The sequence below is a fragment of the Pelodiscus sinensis genome, chromosome 31 (genome assembly GCF_049634645.1).
Source record: "Pelodiscus sinensis isolate JC-2024 chromosome 31, ASM4963464v1, whole genome shotgun sequence".
In the NCBI taxonomy this organism is placed as follows: domain Eukaryota; kingdom Metazoa; phylum Chordata; order Testudines; family Trionychidae; genus Pelodiscus; species Pelodiscus sinensis.
The window spans coordinates 1568884-1582617 of record NC_134741.1 but is presented as its reverse complement, the minus strand read 5'-3'; the positions used below and the strand labels follow the sequence as shown (position 1 = coordinate 1582617).

General features: G+C 51.9%; 1 non-coding gene across 1 annotated transcript; it reads left to right on the top strand.

The window, feature by feature from the left end:
* The first annotated feature begins 9260 nt into the window (after positions 1-9260).
* Positions 9261-9342, top strand: TRNAS-AGA (transfer RNA serine (anticodon AGA)). The gene has a single exon. It is a non-coding gene; the product is annotated as a tRNA-Ser (tRNA).
* Positions 9343-13734: the final 4392 nt, after the last annotated feature.

Below are 13734 nucleotides of genomic sequence, written 5' to 3'. Positions count from 1 at the left end.
ACAAAACCATCTAACAGCACCTGCAGCCTTTCAGAACAACCCCCAGCCCTTCCCTCCACCCTCACTGGGGTCTGCTGGGAACTGTCTGGACTCAAGCCCACCCCAGTATCAGACTAAGGATTGCCTGTTCTGTAAAAGCTGTGCCCTGGAAATGAGAAAGCAGCTCAAGTGACTTGAACCCTCAGTCTTTGAACATTCGGCTGAGCTCACATTAGCCACTGCAGTTTAGAAGTCCAACATGCTTTCCAGTGCACCACAGAGCCTGATAGAGCACTGCTCTTGATACCTCCACTCTCTGCTTTTCAGCATGACAATTGCTGGGGGAAAAGGAAGGGGAGCCAGGTCTGTCTCTTTTGGGAGAGCTGGTAGGAAGAGGGAGGGGGCCACTGAGCCCCCACCAGTGAAAATAAGGGCTGAGAACTGAGCTGCAGTTTGTTTGAACCCACCTTGTTCCAGAGCCCACAACATCCCTGAGGCTGCCCAAGGCTCCTTTCTGAAAGGGCCACTTGTGAGACTGACACCCGTGGGCCGGCTAGCTTGGAGGTTTAGAACGTGGTGCTCATATCACACAGACGCATTTTAAGAGCTAGCCCCTTATTTCAAACCATAACGGGCTCACTATTCCGACATCCCTGTAAACCTCATGGTACAAGGACTGAGGGATGTTTCAGAATTGCAATTTATTTTGAAATAAGTGCTGTGTAGCCAGCACCAAATTACAAAATAAGCTATTTCAACATAGACACGGAATAAGCTACACCCGTGGTCCCCAACACGGTGCCTGCGGGCGCCATGGCGCCTGCGGGGGCACTTGCATGCGCCCGCCAGGTGCTCGAGGCTGGCCTGGCCCCGGGCACATGGCGCGGCGCTTGCGGGGGGGAGGGGGAAGCGCCGGCCTCGGCCCCGGGCGCGCAGCGCTTGCGGGGTGCTTGCGGGGGGGGGGGCACCGGCCCCGGGCGCATGGCTATGGGAGGGCCCCGGCCCTCCAGGCGCGTGGCTATGGGGGGGCCCTGGCCCCGGGCAAGTGGCTATGGGGGGGCCGCCTCCGGGCATGTGGCTATGGGGGGGGCCACCCCCGGGCGCGCAAGTGTCCCCGCCCCCTGGCACCCGGCAGGCGAACGGCCACGCCCCCTGGCACCCGACAACCTCAAAAGGTTGGGGACCACTGAGCTACACAATTGCATTGCTTACTTTGAGCTATGGGACGACCCCTAGTGAGTTAGAGCCCAACTTTGCCCCCAGCTCCCTGCTCCACTCACCCATGTACTGACTCCCTAGCAGCCATGGGGCTGTTTGCATTGGCCTCTTCTCTCTGTAGCCAGGCTTCAGCCAGGACTGAGACTGTCAGGCAGGAGAACATGACCCAGCTCCCTGAACGTGGGACCTGCATTTCTCATCCCTTTTGTGGAAAAGTACATGGAAGTGTGGACATACTGTTGTGAAAGACCTTTTGCACAAGAACTCTTGCACAAAACCATTCTTGAGCAAGAAGTCTGCAGGGTAGATGTAGCCAGGGGGTGTCTGGGTTTTTTTACTAGCACTGAGCTTTGTACAATAGCCCAGGGAACATTGTGTAAGCAGGGGCTGAACTGCTGCTTGCTGTCAGCCAGCTAAAAGGAGGGGTGGGTGTGCCCACTACAGGGCTGTGTCTACACTGGCATGAATTTCCGGAAATGCTTAAAACGGAATACTATTCCGTTTTCAGTTTTTCCGAAAAAGGAGCGTCTACATTGGCAGGCTGCTTTTCCGGAAAAGCCCTTTTTCCAGAAAAGCGTCCGTGGCCAATGTAGACGCGCTTTTCCGGAAAAGAGCCCCGAGCGTCATTTTCGCGATCGGGGCTTTTTTCCGGAAAAGACTACTGGGCTGTCTACACTGGCCCTTTTCCGGAACAGTGTTCCGGAATAAGGACTTATGCCCGAGCGGAGCAGAATAGTTTTTCCGGAATAGCGGCTGATTTTGTACAGTAGAGCACCATTGCTTTTCCGGAAATTCAAGGGCCAGTGTAGACAGCTTGCAGCTTATTCCGGAAAAGCGGCTGATTTTCCGGAATAAGTGGCCCAGTGTAGACACAGCCCAGTTGTTTAGCTCTGCAAGATAATTAACTTTTAACTGTTGACATGTAAATACTGCTCAGGAGGGAATCCGAGGTGTGGCTATGTAAATCCCATTCAGCCAGTGCTGATGGAGGGTCAGTGTTTGAATAGAATGTGGAGTATTGTATATAATTTGGGACTGTTGTGGGGGTAACTAATCAAGCTACCCCTAAATGTGGGAACTGTAAAACATGCCACCAATGCTTGCAGGAGAGACACCACCATCATGGCAAGAGGTCTCGGAAGAACAAGCCTCCCCCCTTCCAGAGTTGAGTGAACAGAGCTGGGGGAAAGGATTAAAGGGTGTGAGTCAGCCTGCTTCACACCTGGCAGGTGTGAGCTATAAGACTGGGCCTGTACCTTTCCCTCTTTGTTTTAAGGACCGATCTAAAGCAGACTCCCTGAGGAGTCTTTTCTTTTGCTAGCTCCGTGAAAGCTGGATTCATTTGCCAGTCCAGCTGGTGGCTAAAGAGCTGAAGCCACTGGTTGGGCTGAGTGCCAGACCTATTGCAGCCAGTGAAGTGGTGACAGGTGAGATGCAGTCATCCATGGCGTGGCAGCAGGCGAGGAGCGGCCATCAGCGGCATGGTGTGGAGCGGCGGCAGGTGAGGAGTGACAACCAGCAGTGTGGCATGGCACGGTGGCAGGTGAGGAGCAGCAGCAGGTGCCCAGCGGAGCGTCCAGAGGCGTGGAAGGAGACAGCTGGTGGAGCGTGGTGGAGTTTCGTATAAGGTAAGAACATAAGAGCATAAGAACGGCCATACTGGGTCAGACCAAAGGTCCATCTAGCCCAGTATCCTGTCTACCGACAGTGGCCAGCACCAGGTACCCCAGAGAGGGTTGACCAAACACAATGATCAAGCGATTTGTCTCCTGCCATCCCTCTCCAGCCTCTGACAAACAGAGGCCAAGGACACCATTTTATCCCCTGGCTAATAGTCTTTTATGGACCTAACCTCCATGAATTTATCCAGCTTCTCTTTAAACTCTATTATAGTCCTAGCCTTCACAGCCTCCTCTGGCAAGGAGTTCCACAGGTTGACAACACGCTGTGTGAAGAAGAACTTCCTTTTATTAGTTTTAAACCTGCTACCCATTAATTTCATTTGGTGTCCTCTAGTTCTTCTATTATGGGAACTAATAAATAACTTTTCTTTATCAGCCCTCTCCACACCACTCATGATTTTATAGACCTCTATCATATCCCCCCTCAGTCTCCTCTTTTCTAAACTGAAAAGTCCCAGTCTCTTTAGCCTCTCCTCATATGGGACCCGTTCCAAACCCCTAATCATTTTAGTTGCCCTTTTCTGAACCCTTTCCAAGGCCAAAATATCTTTTTTGAGGTGAGGAGACCACATCTGTACACAGTATTCAAGATGTGGGCGTACCATAGTTTTATACAGGGGCAGTAAGATGTTCTGGGTCTTATTTTCTATCCCTTTCCTAATAATTCCTAGCATCCTACGGTGCCCCCTATCTAGCCCCCCCCCACCGCCATTTCTACCCAGGCTGGGAGGTGAAACCCTGTGGGTGAACCTTGGGACTCTGGGTGGCACGGACCAGGAACAGAGACTTTTGGGGTGTCGGACTTTTTGGACTTCTGGCGATTCTTGGCTGGGGTGGGGGGCTTGGCTCATGTTTGGGTTATGAACTCTGTTTGTGGTGTTTTCCCCAAGTTAATGCCGTATGACTTCTCTCTCTGTTTCATTAAATGTTTCTTTCCTACACTCAGATTCAGTGCTTGCGAGTGGGGAAGCATTGCCTCTCAGAGGCGCCATGGGGTGCATAAATTTCCCAGATTACTGGGTGGGGGCTCGAGCCGGTTCTATGTGAGATGGACCCCAAGATATTGAACCCAGCCCTGGTTACTGCCAGGCCTACCCAGCAGAAGGGTTACAATTGTGAAAAGCCAAAACCTTCCCACCCTGTTGTCCGTGGCCTGCCAGTGAGTGGCACAAAGGTTCCCTGAAGTGCTGACTTCAGGTGGTTTGAAACAACTCTCTACAGCACAGATGAAGTAGCTGAGTGGTTAAGGTGATGGACTGTTAGTCTATTATGCTCTGCAGGCATGGGTTCAAATCCCATTCTCATTGGGTGTTTGCAACCCTCTCTCTTGCTTCTCCCAGAAGTTCAGTGCCAGCCCCTCCTGTAAACCTACCTACCCCAGACCCCTCCCACTGCAGCCTGAGGAAAGGGGAAATCTTCACAGAGACAGAGACACTCCCAGATGTGACCCTTAAACCTGTCTGCCCTCAAGGGGAAACCTCACAAAGGAGAGTCCAGATAGCCAGGCCATGGAGGTCTCTGAGATTGCCCCAGCCCTGCAGCCTATCACACTTGGAGGTTACCATGATCCTTCTGCGAGGTTACTGCCTCCCAACCAATAAGCTGAGGTCCTGCAAAACTTCCTTGTGATGTCACTGCTGCCTTGCTGCCTTGCAGGCTCATCTGCCCCTGGCCAGCCCCTTGGCACGTGTGAGCTGCTCCCTCTGCCCCCACTCACTCAGGGCTGGTTCTGGGGCTCAAGCAGGGAACATCAGAGGCTGCTCAGGCTGCCACATTGCTAGGCCATGGGCCCTCCTGTGGCACCTGTGAGTGTTGGTGTCCCTGCTGTACAGACACGGCCATAGAGCCTCAGGAGGCTGCAGCGGTGGGAGACACTTCCCTGGTTTTGGGAGGGAGACGAGATTTCAAGGCCCATGACCTGGAGCCAGCTACAAATACCTATCGAAAGCTGATTTTCAGAGGGGTGTGATCAGCCCATCCTGTGCATCTGGCTTCTTCAAAGGGGCTTAATCAGGAGTTAAAAGTTGAAGAAGGGACATTTAGAAGGGTGAATTTCTGTACCTGGGAGGGTTTTCTGTGTGATCCAGTGGCCTAATGGACAAGGCACTAGCCTCCTAAACCAGGGATTTTGGGTTCAGATCCCACCTGGGCTGTCAGTGTCCCTTCACTGACAAAGAACTTACCTTCCTTTGCTCTCTGAGACAGTTGGCAAGGCTGCTCTGCAGTGGCTGTCTCCCTCACTAAGGAAGCTGTTCAGACTTCTCACTAGCAAATGCTGCTGTAAGATGCAGATCTAAAAGCCCAGGTGTCAGAAAGAAGGGGTATATTTTGCTCTAGAAGGCCCAGGAGTGACAGACAGAGGGAGGTGGCTGTACAAAGCAGCGTCTGTCTGGAGACCAAGCGGAGCCTGAGGGTGAGAAGGCCCATGAGAGGCAGAGACTCCAGATGAGTGGGGGGCTAGTTATTTGGTCTGGCAAACTGATGGAAAATCCCCAGGCCCTGAACATGGTGCGGGCGAGGCCCATGGGACAATTTAATGGTGGGGTTTGGGAGCGTGGAGAAGCTGTGAGGCTCTGTGAGTGGATAAGGTCCCTGGATGTGCTGTGCCCCCTGCCGTGTGTGTGACTCAAACTGTCCCTCGTGCCCCTTTTGTGTGTCTGTTGTGCTTCCAGCTTCTTTCCTCAGGCACGTTCATCCGGCAAAGACTCCACCAGGGATCTTGTATCTTCCTTTGTGCAGCTCAGCCGCAGACACAGCAGAAGGGTTTTCCTGCAGTCACCAGCCCCAGCCCCTCTCTCCAGGGAACTTCAGGCCCTCAGACCAGGCAGCTGCTCCCAGCATCCAGGAGGTAGCAGGCTGAGAAGAAACCATCTGACACGGTGCTTCCAGGGAAGGGTCTCACTGCTAGTCACTGTTCCTGTTCCAGGAGCAGAGCAAGTTTTGTCCTGGGCACCAATATTGAGGGCATATGCACCTGTTTTTGTGTGAGCCGCCATGGCACCTGCCAACTCCTGCTGGGGGGTGAAGGTTCCCCTGGCCCCATAGTTCCTGGTGAGGAGGGACCCCAAGCCCTATAGCTCCTGCTAGGAGGGACACTGACTCCTTATCTCTTGATACAGTTTTTGTTTTTCCCTGGTGGGATGCTCCAGACATGAGGGATGCCAGCGCACTGGCCCAGCAGTGATCGATTTATACAAGCAGGGACATGCCCCAGCTTGAACTCTGCCCCCACCACCGCTTTTCTCCCCCTCACAGAGCTGCTGCCTTTCCGGGAGGTGGATGAACTGCAGGTGCAGGACAGCTCCCTGCCAGCAGGGACAGCAGCTAATGCACCAAATATCACTGTGTCTGCAGCCAGTGTTGGGTACTGGGCAGGGAACAGGAGGCTTTTGTGTCACACACATCTCAGGTAGGATGGACCCTCACTGAGCCCAGACTGTGACTGGTCCTAGCCAGGAATGTGTCTGGGGCTGGTTTGTGACACTCTAAGGCCGTGTCTACACTAGGCGTAAGAGCGACGCTGCCGCGGTCGATGTTCCAGGCTCTAGGGAAGACCGGCTGATTGGAACTGAGCTGTGCAGAGTCTTGTAAACGGAACCGCAACTTCTCTGGATATTTGCTGACTTTTATATGAGGGTTTATCAGAAGGGACGTTGTTGGCTCTGGAACAAGGTGGGTGGGGCAAGAGAGCAAATCACAGGCAGGGGAATTAGCTCAACTAGTAGAATACTTGCTTTACCTGCTGGAAGCAGTGGGATCAATACCCACATCCTCCAGTGGAAAGGAGTTGTTTGTTTTGTTGTTTTACAGGCAGAGCCAGCCAGAGGGCTAAGTGTTTTCAGGGGCCTCTTCCCAAAAGGCAGGAGGCTGGTTTCTGCAGTGCAGCGGGTGTCACGTTTGCCTCACATGCAACAGCTCCAAAAGTAAAGTCCAGCCTGTAACACCCAGAGGAGGGGATTTGCCTGCCTGGGGAGGGCAGGAACAGACCAGCACTTGGGAGCTTAGCTGCCAGCTGCTTAGCACATCTGGACACAGAAGAATCCTAAGACTTGGTTGTGCCAGGCTCCAGTTTCCCCTTTTCTGTTTCTTTCCAGCTCACTACAAACTGTCCCCAGCTGTAGGTGAGGCTGTGTGTGTGTGAAACCAGCTGTGCTTTGGATGATTTTGTTAATTGTTTTAAAAGCCTCATGTACCTCTTCTGCCTGGGAGGTGTCTGTAATAGATTCCTAGAGTGACATCACCCTTGGGTTTTACCCCTTTAACCTCACCGAGAGACTCCCGACAAGTCTGTCTCCTGTGTCCCTCTCCACCTCAGGCCAAGTGTTTGCATGTTTCATATCTAAGGAAACTCCTCCTCCCTTTTTCCCTGCCTACCTTTCCTGAGCAAGCTGTACCCTTCTCTGCCAAAATTCCAGTCATGTATTATCCCACCAAGTACCTGTGATACCAACTTCTTCCTACTTATTACCCATCATTCCTGTGTGTTTCTATATCAGTGTCTAAGGGTGTGTCTAGACTACTGAGTTTTGACGACAAAAGTGGACTTTTGTCGACAAAACTATACCAGCGTCTACACTACCGCTGAGTTCTGTCGACATAATGTCGACAGAACTCAGCAGTTTTGTCGACGCTGGTATGCCTCATTTTACGAGGCATAACACCTTCTGTCGACAGAGTTCTGTCGACAGAAGGTGTTATTGCCTGTAGGGTTGCGTCTAGACTACAGGGTTCTGTCGACAAAGCAGCTTGCTTTGTCGACAGAACTGAATGTGCCTAGACGCTCTATGTCGACAGAAGTTTTGTCGACAGTATCTGTCGACAGAACTTCTGTCGACAAAACCCAGTAGTCTAGACGTACCCTAAGACACAGATTAGAGTTTGCTTCCCAGTGGTCCGCATCCCTCCTTTATTTCTGCTGTTACAGCCCACACTCTCTCCCATTTCTGACCCATCTCCCAGGTTTCCATGTTGTTCACTTACCTGTGAGCTTTGGTCACCTGCCCCCATCAAACCTAGTTTAAAGCCTCCTCACTAGGTTAGCCAGTCTGAATCCAAATACTCTTCCCTTCCTCGACAGGTGAACCCCATCCCTGCTGAGCAGCCCTTCCTGCAAAAGCATCCCATGGTCAAGGAAGCCAAAGCCCCCTGCCCACGGAGCTGTAGCTTTCTGTGCCCAGGGAGACAGACACTGCCAGGGCTGGAAGGCTGGAGGAAAATGGGGAATGGCTGCACTTTGGGAATCAAAGGTGTTGTCTGAGACCATAAAGTAGAACAGTTTTAAGTTTGCTTTGTGGGTGGGTGCCATGGTTTAGCTGGCTAACGCACCTGTCTCATAAACAGGAAATCCTTGGTTCAAGTCCCAGTACTGCCTTATAGACTCTGCTCACATTTTCCTATGTCCTTCTGGGACACAGAAGGGGCCTCCCCTGGCCAACCATGGAACTGCTGGTTCAGGAAAAGGCTGACTGAGGAGGAGTGTTGGAAAGAAGGGAACCACAAGCCTGGAGCGGGTGCAGAGGCTGCTGTGACTAGCACAGGCAAGGCAGGGCTCTGACTGCAATTGCTAGGACAGGAAGCCAGCACCACATGCCCTTGTGATTCCCTGAGGGTGTCAGTGCTCAGAGATCCTGAGGGTGCAATCTCTACAGCTCCTGCAGCCATGGAGAGTTAGGGTATGTGGACATCAGGTGCTTCTCACCTGTTGGAGAGAAGCCTTTAGGGGCTTGTGGTTTCCTTCTTTCCAACTTTCCTCTCCAATCAGCCTTTTCAGGAGCAAGCAGTTCCATGGTTGGTCAGGTTAGGCCTCTTCTGTGTCCCAGAAGGACCTAGGAAAATGTGAGTGAAGGCCACAGCAAGGAGTCACTGGGAACTGAACCCTGGATATCCCCATTATTAGGTAGGTGCTTTACCCAACAAAGCTATGGTGCCCTCCTCAGGTAGGATTGTAAAACTGTTCTACTCTATGGTCCCAGACAACACCTTTGACTCCTAAAGTGCAGCCATTCCCTATTTCCTTCTAGCTTTCCCATCCTGGCGGTGTCTGTCTCCCTGGGCACAGAAGGCTACAATGCAGTGGGCAGAGGCTCTAACATGCACATCTCCCCCAGCTGCTGGGACTGTAGAGTTGGCCTTGAGGTTGGGCAGGGTTGAGGGGAGGGATAAGTGCAGCAAACATTGATCATCTGGATTGCCAACCCCCTTGGTCTCAGGGTTTGGGTTGGAGTCTCCAGGTGGGGACCTGGCCTCCTGCGATTTGGTCCCTTCCTGAGGGCACAGAATTAATGAGAGAGAATTTCTTAACCCCACAGCAATCTGAGTTGGCCAAGGAATTAGTAACAGAATTTTTCTCCACATTTATGTACAGAAGTTTAGTTTCTTAGAGCTGTGATGGCCAAGTGGTTAAGGTGTTGGATTAGAAATCCACTAGGGTTTCCCTGTGCAGGTTCAAATCCTGCTCACAGCAAAGCACTGTGTTTTGGCCACACCCCTAATGAGGGCAACAAGCTACACAACCCCTGAGACATACTCCCCTTCTGCTCCTGTCAGAGAGATGACTGGGATGGTACCTCATGCTGGGTTCCTGAGGTCTCAGGTAAACTCTGCTCCTGCCCCTTGCCCAGCCCTGCCCCTGGGGGCTGCTCTGCTCTAGAGTGCGACAGGAGCTGGGTGAGAGGTCGGGGAGTCTGGATCTGTCCCCAAAGGTCCATCTATGCAGGGGGGAAATGCTGGGGATGTGACGTGGGTCACCCCTCCTGTGTCACAAAGCCTCTGCCACCTTCCCAGTGTTAGGAGCAAAGGTCTACAGAAGTAGCGGGGGAAGGCAGGTGTCTTGTTCCCTGCTCTTGCTTGGCCGTTTCCCCCTAAGTATTGGCCAAGAGTTAGTAACAGAATATTTGTCCAAGTTTAAGTCTAGGAGCACTTCTGTGGTGTAGTGGTTATCATGTTTGTCTAATACACAAAAGGTCCCTGGTTCAAAGCCAGGCAGAAACACAGTCTCTTCACTTATTGCAGCTCCCCTTGGTGCCCAGGTAAGCACAGCTCCTGGACCTGTGCCTGGGATGAGCCCAACTCCCACATGAGAGAGGGGGTGACATCAGCTGAGAATGCCTCTGGATGCCAGCCTGGGGAAGTCAGGTCAGGCATCTGTTGGAGGCTTTGCAGGAAGCCAAGCCAGAGATCTGGTAGGAGGAAGCTCCAGCCTGCACAGATCCAGTGGCTAAACAGGTCTTGTTCTGGCCTTTCTCCCCTGACCTGTTGGCAGTAGCTCAGTGGCAAGTACCTTAGATTAAACAGCTGAAAATCCCTGGTTCTGTCCAAGCTTTGGCATGTCTGGAAGTGCAGCAGGAGCCTCTCTTTACCTCTTGATGTGCTAGAGCCTGTGACATCCCCTCATCCATTTCTGCCTGGCCTTGGAAACTCATGTTCATCTGATTAGCCCCCAACCCTTCCTCAGAGTCACTGCTGCCTTGACTAAAGACCCCTGCCCTTGTGGCTGCTAGATGGATCTATTCACATGTAGATTTACTGAACACTCTGCCCTGCCCCCACTTGGTTGCCTGCACCCAGATCAGTCCATGTCACTGGCTCAGGGGTTTCTCTCCTCAGTGCACTGCAGAGAAATCCCTTGTTTCTTAATGGGCCTCAGGGAGCCCAGAACAGAGGGAGCTGGGATTCTAGTCCCATTGGTCCCCTCAATGCTCAGCCTCAAGACCTGAATCCTGACTTCTATATCCTCAACCCTACTCTGAGCCCTACCTCACCCATATGCACCCCAAATCCCTTCCCTGAGCCTCCCACTCTGCTCTGTAATTTCTTACAGATACTGTCCTATCACAACCCCTCCCGCCCCTTCCTTCCTTGAGCCTCCCTATGCCCAAGGGGTGGTGCCCAGTAGAACAGTTCCTCTACAAATGTGTCACTTTCACCCCTGGGAGCAGCTCAGTCATGCAAAGGGGCTGCCTGGGGCAAGACATTAGCCCTGAATGGCAGGGATGGGTGTAGCAGTGACATCACAAGGGTCTTTTGCAGCATCTCAGCTTTTTGGCTAATGGAGGTTGGGAGGCGATGACCTCGCAGAGAGTTCATGACAATGGCCAGGTGGGACAGGCTGCAGGTCAGGGGCCATCTCAGAGACCCCAATGACTTTGCTGCAGGGAGTCTCCTTCTTGAGATCTGCCCTTGAGGCCAGAGAGAGAATGAGGGTCATAAGCATGAGTGTGAGGAGGAGCCTCATTGGAGCCGTCTCCTTTCCCACGAATAACTGACCTAGAAGACAGACGTCCCTGTGGAGAAGGTAAAAGTCACCAAAAGAGTTAGCACTGAGTGGAAGAGTTAGCTTGAGTGGTTGAGCATTTACTTAGCAGATGAGAGGCAGTAGGATCAATACCCATGTTCTCCTGTGATGGAGGAGTCCCCATTTTTCTTTTCCCAGGCACAGCCACCCAGAGGGCCAAATGCTTCCAGTGGCCCCTCCCTCTTCCTACTTGCTCTACCCAAAAGCCACCCACGGCTTAGTTCCAAATCTGTAAACCTAATTGCACGAGGAATAACGCCTCTTCTGCTCCACTGCTGCTATTTTGAAATAGCTCCTGCCCAGGGCCATTGAAAGTAATTACTCCCCAGTACTTCCTAAATCAAGATAGCATGTCCACATTAGGGGAGCCTTCCTTGGACTAATTTTGAGGCTTCCCTGTAGTGTGGATATGCTGTTTCAAAACAAGCTATATAATTTTTTTTCAAAATAGCGTTTTTTGAAATAAGTGTGCTTTGTAGATGTACCCTGAAGCTACATCTAGACTGCCAGCTTCTTTTGAAAGAAGCTTTTTTTGGAAAGGCCTTAAAAAAAACCAACTTCTTTTGCAAGAGACCGTCCACACTGCAAAAGTGCATTGAAAAAGCAATCTGCTTTTTCTAAAGAGAGAATCCGGACCGAATGGACGCTTTCTTGCATGTAAGCTGTGATTGTTATGGATGGAATGGCCACGAGAGCACCTGTGCTTTTCCCCCTTTCCTCTTCTTCTGAAAGAACTTTCTTCCCCAACTATACATGCCTTTTTCCAAAAGAGCTCTTTCAGAAAATGGCTTCTTCCTCATAGAATGAGGATTAGCAATGCCAGAAAAAACCCTCTGTTCTTTCAATTTTCTTGCAGAAGAACACAGTTGTAGTGTGGACGTTCCTCAAGTTTTGTCAGGAAAAATGGCAGTTTTTCGGACAAAATTGTGTAATGTAGACATACCTTGAGAGCTTAGAGAAGGGGAGGGAAGCAGGACCAGGGGAGAAGGCTCCATGACTGTGTCAGAGGGAGGCTCTGCCCTGGCCAGTGGGGAATCATTGCCTCTCTGAGGGGCCTAAGCCTGGTGCATCACTTCCCCAGGTTACTGAGTGGGGGCTGGAGCCAGTTCTGTTTTGTCTCCTTCAACAACAAAACTCAGCAAATAGATCTTATGATAACCTGACTGTGCACTGGGCTAGTGCTGTGTGCGCCACCAAGCTTCTGCAGGGCTGCCCATATGTAAAAGGAGAAGGGCAGCACAAGTGAGCTGCTCTGCCCCTTTGGAAAGACTTGTCTTGTTGAGATTAGAAGGCCCCCCCCCCATAAGCCACTATTGTGTCATAGGTGGTACAACATCAGCCATGGAGGAGTAAGGAAAGACTTGGCACAGGAATAGATGAGATTGTTTCCCCAACCAGGAATTGAACCTAGGCTGCAGCAGCAAGAGTGCTACATCCTAGCCACTAGACCACCAGGGAGATGCCAAGAGCCCTTTTTCTCAGCCTGAAATCATCTGCCACACAGAATTCAACCAGCAAACCTGGCTCCTAGAGCTCAGGTAGAGTGTGGGGGTCTCATATTTGAGCTGTGGGGTTCAGCATCAAACCCCCCAGTGGGACATGTAATTGTGCTGGAATCTGGTTTACTCTTGTCTGTGGACAATAGGAAACAGTCTGGTGGGCCACAGAGAGAACCTTTTAGGATGATGTAGAGGTAACTGAGGACTTTGTCTTGTTGCCTACAGCAAATCCTCCAGGTACTGCATGGTACTGGGTGGAAGTAGTGTCACTTGTGCAGCAGCACAGAGTAGTTGGCACATTAAACTCTGATGTCAAATGAACACTTGGGAGAAAGAGGCTCCCCACAAGATTTGTAAGGACTGTGCTTGGTTCTTTGATTTGAGGCAAAGGGCTTGTTCTCAGTGCCCAGATGCTCCAAGAATGAGATCAGCCTATTCCTGCCTTTACTCTCACTGTGGCATTAATACAGTCCCCTTTGGCCTGAACGTTGCAGTAGTGCCCAGCCCAGCAGGTTCTGCTCACAGCGGGCCACTCAGCCCAGCTGGCTTCTTAAGGTTCCAATTCACTTGAACTCACGGTCCCGTGAATGTGGCATCAAATCTGTGGCTCACCCAGATGCACAAACCCAAAGCCAAACTGAAAGCAACAGGAGCTGCCCAGGACCCCTCCTTCCGCCCAGCAGGGACACAGGGATTCAGCCGGATTGTCCCTCAAGGACACAATGATCCAGATTCACCTTTGGTTTTGAAACAGACACTTGAAGGCAAAGGAGGGCAGGGGCCCAGCAGCTTCCTGCCCTGCCAGGTCTGGCTTATTGAGAGGCCCATAGTAAGAGGGAGGGGCCACTGGAGGTGCTTAGCCCGCTGGCTGGCTCTGCCTGTGAACAGCAAGAAGGAGATCCCTGCCCCTGGGGAATGTGGGTCTGGGCACAAGTTCCAATGCTCCCTGTGCAGAGAGAAAAGGAAGAGGAAGGGCTCCCCTGGCAGAATCACCCACCTGGCAGAATGAAACTGGGTTGTGGCCCATTGTGCACAATGGGGAATGCGGATCTGACAGGGAAGA